The sequence below is a fragment of the Anser brachyrhynchus genome (assembly GCF_964034855.1).
Source record: "Anser brachyrhynchus genome assembly, chromosome: W".
Taxonomy (NCBI): Eukaryota; Metazoa; Chordata; class Aves; order Anseriformes; family Anatidae; genus Anser; species Anser brachyrhynchus.
In genome coordinates this window covers 1,258,440-1,262,969 of record NC_137704.1, presented here as the reverse complement: position 1 = coordinate 1,262,969, position 4,530 = coordinate 1,258,440, and the positions used below count along the sequence as shown (strand labels likewise).

General features: G+C 44.0%; 1 long non-coding RNA gene across 4 annotated transcripts in view; it reads left to right on the top strand.

Annotated features, from left to right (window-relative positions):
• Nucleotides 1-640: 640 nt before the first annotated feature.
• LOC308184674 overlaps nucleotides 641-4,530 on the top strand; it is a 169,368-nt gene continuing 165,478 nt past the window's right edge. For 2 of the 4 annotated variants that reach the window (XR_013942793.1, XR_013942794.1), the window contains exon 1: nucleotides 641-3,284. This is a non-coding gene — a long non-coding RNA (uncharacterized lncRNA). The remainder of the gene's footprint in view (nucleotides 3,285-4,530) is intronic. The other 2 variants (XR_013942791.1, XR_013942792.1) reach the window with 2 other exon arrangements.

Below are 4,530 nucleotides of genomic sequence, written 5' to 3'. Positions count from 1 at the left end.
AGTTATTTGTTTTTACATTGTCCTTGCATTTATTACCATATAATTTCAAGTCTACGTTTGTGGTTTAAGTTATAATAAGGAAAAAAGCAGTAGTTGAAGTAGTCAGGTTAAAGATTATAGATGGAGAGGAACTTGGCTTTAGATACTAAAAACAGGATGGCAGTTAGACTTGCCTTAGAAAAATTAAAATGGTTGACTAAACTTTTTTTCCCAAAACGTTGTGCTGACCAGCCAATTTGAATTTGGCGGTATTAAAGCTGTCTGCAATAAGTTTTTCTGTTTTGGATTGTAGCTAGTTCCTCTAGGTGCTCCCGCAGAATAGTATTTTTACTATACCTATATATACTTTATATATTTACTATACCTATATATACCTAATGCCTTTCTTAGAAACAAACAAAATCTCTTTTTAAATATAACTTTCTTGCAGTTGTTAATGATGGAATTGCTCCGCCACAAAGGATTCTTTTTCCACCTGAGAAGATACGTATGGATTGGCAAGAAACACAAAGTGTTGGAGTTGGCCTGTACAATCTTGGCAACACACGTTTTCTTAATGCTACTCTACAGTGTTTGACCTACACCCCCCCACTTGCCAATTACATGCTTTATCTTGAGCACAGCCAGTCATGTGAGTACTTTCTAACAGTATTTTAAATCTGTTGGATAGCTCTGAAGGTGAAAGAACAGCAGTGATTCTGTGAGAAAAAGTTACTTGCCTGATTTTACCTGTAGAAGCTGGCTTTGAGCATTGTATTAGCAGTGGGCTCAGAATAGCATATGGAGTGCGTTTAATGCACCATGTGTGTTTTTTGTTTGTTTTTTTAAAAGGATCTTTTCTTGCTTCATGGGAATAATGAAGTGCATTGGACAGGAATGCATTTAATGAACATTTGGCATTTGGGCTATTTGGGCTTCCTGCTGCTAGAAAGGCAATAAAATTTAGGATGTTGGCATCATAGGTCTTTAGTCTTCACAGCCTAGGTTCCATAATGCACTACAATAAATGGTCTGTTCGTTGTTGAACCAATTAAAAAAACAAACAAACAAAAAAAAAACCTAGAAAGCAATATGAGCTGTTATGAACATGACTAGATTTTTTTGTGGGACTGTATTAAAATCTAGACTGATTTTGTTCTAAATAAAATGTTGTACTATAAACTAAATGTTGTACTAAACGTGTATGCTTTTTAGGCTGGTACCTTTGTATCGATACCTAGAAATTTAACTGTTTTCTTCCTGTATATAGAAATTGTTTCAGTTAAGAATCCTGTTGAAAAAAGGAGGGCAGAAGTACTATTACATACATTACTTTAGTTTTTCCTTTCTCCCAAAGGACTCGTAGCTCTGTATCATGAAGCTCACCTGACAGCACTGTGCTGAAAATAACCCACATTCTCTTAATGCTGTATCATCAATGTCAAATATTCTTTCCTCATATATTTTGCAGCCTGTGGAGTTCACATTCCTGTCAGCCTTCACAAACGTGACTTTGCAGTAGTCTTTTAGATTTCTCATCACAAAATGCACTTGAACACAAGCTTAATGGATATTTTTATTCTATAAAGTTGTGTGAAATGAAATGTTACGAGACTGTTGGGACAAGGAGAGTGGATACTGTATCTATAGTTTAAATGTTACTTATATGTTTGTTTGTAGTTATGTCTGTTTCGCTAGACTGGGATGCTTTCTTCTTTCACTCTTCAGGTCGTGAACAAGATTTTTGCATGATGTGCACGATGGAGACTCACATTAACCAGGCCCTGCGTTGCACTGTTGATGCTATCGAGCCTACGCGTGTTATCAATAACCTCAGTCGTAAGTGGCTTCAGATGTGTTTCTTTTTCAGTATCTTGTAATCTTCAAATAATTATTTGATGTGTATAAATGGTTTTAACACTATAAAGAAGAGAGATTTTAGAAATACGAGAATTATTTCATTTTTAAATGAGGTAAATACTATCATCTTCTTATTTAGGAATAGGACAACATTTCCATTTTGGCAGTCAAGAAGACGCACACGAGTTCTTGCGCTATACTGTCGATGCTATGCAGGAAGCGTGCTTGAATGGAAGCACCAAGTCAGCATAAACAAATTCACTTTTATACGTTCTCTAGCACCTTGTAGTCCTTTATTTACTATCAAAACTGAAAGTCTACGTCATCCTTGGTTTTCATAAAACTCTTTGAAGAGTTAACTGTGTGCCTTAAATCTTCTGAGGTCTGATTATAATTTATTTCCAGATTGGACAGATCTTCTCAAGCTACCACCATCATTCATCAAATATTTGGAGGATTTCTAAGATCAAGAGGTACTTTTAAAAATATTCCTGTCCTTAGAACTGATCTGTGTCTTTTGTCGGTAGTAAAGCAGTCTGCAGCTTGTCTAAAGTAGTATCTATCGACAACTTGAATTTGGACAGTTAGTCTCCTCCACGTATTGTTAAGCATTTATATTTTGCTTCCACTGAAGTGCTTGAATTGCAAAGCAGTTTCGGATACATATGAGGCATTTCTTGATATCACTTTGGATATAAAGGTAGGATGTTTTGTAAATATAATTCATGATGTTTAAGTACATGTATAACTTTCTAAATTAAACTTGTTTAACTTAAAAAACCAAACCACATACAATGTTAAAATATAAGAGCTTAAGAGAGCAGATGGAAGCATCTGCCTCGAGGGCAGGTGAGTTGGCAGAGTAAGGGAGCAGATGAGAGTACCTGTCCTAGCTGTGCTGTGGCTTTGGATGCTGCCGCGGCCTATGCTTTTCTTTTTCTTTCGCAGGTGCCTTGCACAGACTCAGAGGGGCCAAGCTGCACTCTGAAGAGCAGCACGAGAAGGGCAGGCTGGTCGTGAGTGGGGTTGGAGCGGAATGGCCAAGTTGCGCAAGGTGACTGCGAAGGGTATCCATTTTGCTTTTCAGGTGTCATGGCAGGCTCTACACAGAAGTGGCTGAGGATTTGAGAAGAGGTTACAGAGCATCAAGGAGCAGCACGTGCAGTGACGGTTTCCAAACGGTATGGTTGCTTTCTCTTCTGTTCATCAGGTGCCACAGGCAAGGTGGGCTGTGACGTTAGTCTTTAGAATCGGAGCTAAGCAGGTCACTAGAATGCCACAGGGCATCTGAGAAGGGTGTTTTAACAGAAAAAGCTTGTCTGGCATGGCAGTGCCTGATGGCAGCGTGTTTCCACAGGTGAAGAGGTGCCTGAAGCCCCATCCTGTCTAGCCTGCGCACACCTCGCTGAGAATGAAAGCCGCTTTCCAGTAATTCAGAAAGCCAAGTTACATCTCGGCCTCGAGCATCTGGGGCCTGTGCTTTTGGGCCTGTCTGTAGCATTTGGCACTTGCATTAATACTTTCTTGGCATATATTTAGGCTTTTGGGGCCAGTGTCTTGGGGGGGTGTGGAGCTGCTTGTACACCTTTGGGGCTTGCATCTGGGGGGGGGGGGGGGGTTGGGAGTTGCTTGTACACCTTTGGGGACTGTGGCTGGGGGGGGGGGGGGTCAGGGCCTGCATCTGGGGGGGTTGGAAGCTGCTCCTACAATGTAGGGATCTGTATCTGTGGGGGTTGGGAGCTGCTTGTACACAGTATGGGCTTGCGTTTGGGGGCAGGTGTTGGGAGCTGCTTGTACAATGTAGGGATCTGCATCTGGAGGGGGTTGGGAGCTGCTTGTACACCTTTGGGGCTTGCATCTGGAGGGGGTTGGGGCCTGCCTCTGGGGGGGTGGTTGTGAGCTGCTTGTATACTGTAGGGGCCTGCTTGTACACCTTTGGTGGGGCCTGCGTCTGGGGGGGGGGTGGGAGCTGCTTGTACACTGTTAGGGCCTGCCTTGCGGGGGGGGGTGGGAGCTGCTTTTACACTGTAGGGGTCTGGGTCTTGGGGGGTTGGGGCTGTTTGTACACCTTTGGGGTGTGCCTCTGGGGAGGGTGGGGAGTTGCTTGGACACCTTTGGGGCCTGTGTCTGGGGGGGGTTGGGGCCTGTGCTGGGGGGGTTGGGAGCTGCTTGTACACTCTAGGGTCTTCTGGCGGGCTTTGGAGCCTCCCTTTGAGGGGGACATTTGGGAGCTGGTTGTACACCTTTGGGGCCAGAGTCTGGGGCGTGGGGGCTGGGGCTGGGGCCTGCATCTGGGTGGGGTGGGGTCCAGTTCATGGGGGGGGGTTGGGAGCTGCTTGTGGACAGTTGGGGTCTGCATCCGGGTGTGGTTGGGGCCTGCTTGTAGACTTCTGCAGCCTGCGTCTGGTGTTTGGGGGCTTTTCTGTAGCGTTTGGGGCTTGCATTTTGGCTTTGGGATGTGTCTTGAGCTTCTGGGGCCTAGCTGTAGTGCTTGGGGCCTGCGTCTGGGGCTTTTCTGTAGCATTTTGGTCACGTGTTTGTGATTTGGGGTGTGTATCCAGGGTTTTGCCTTTTTTGTAGTTTTCAGCTATGTGTCAGTTTCTTTGTCAGTTGCCTGGGGTTAGGGGCAGTTTGGGGTTTGGATCATTAGTCAGTGTCATTAGCGTTGGGGGGTTGATATGAAGGGTTAGG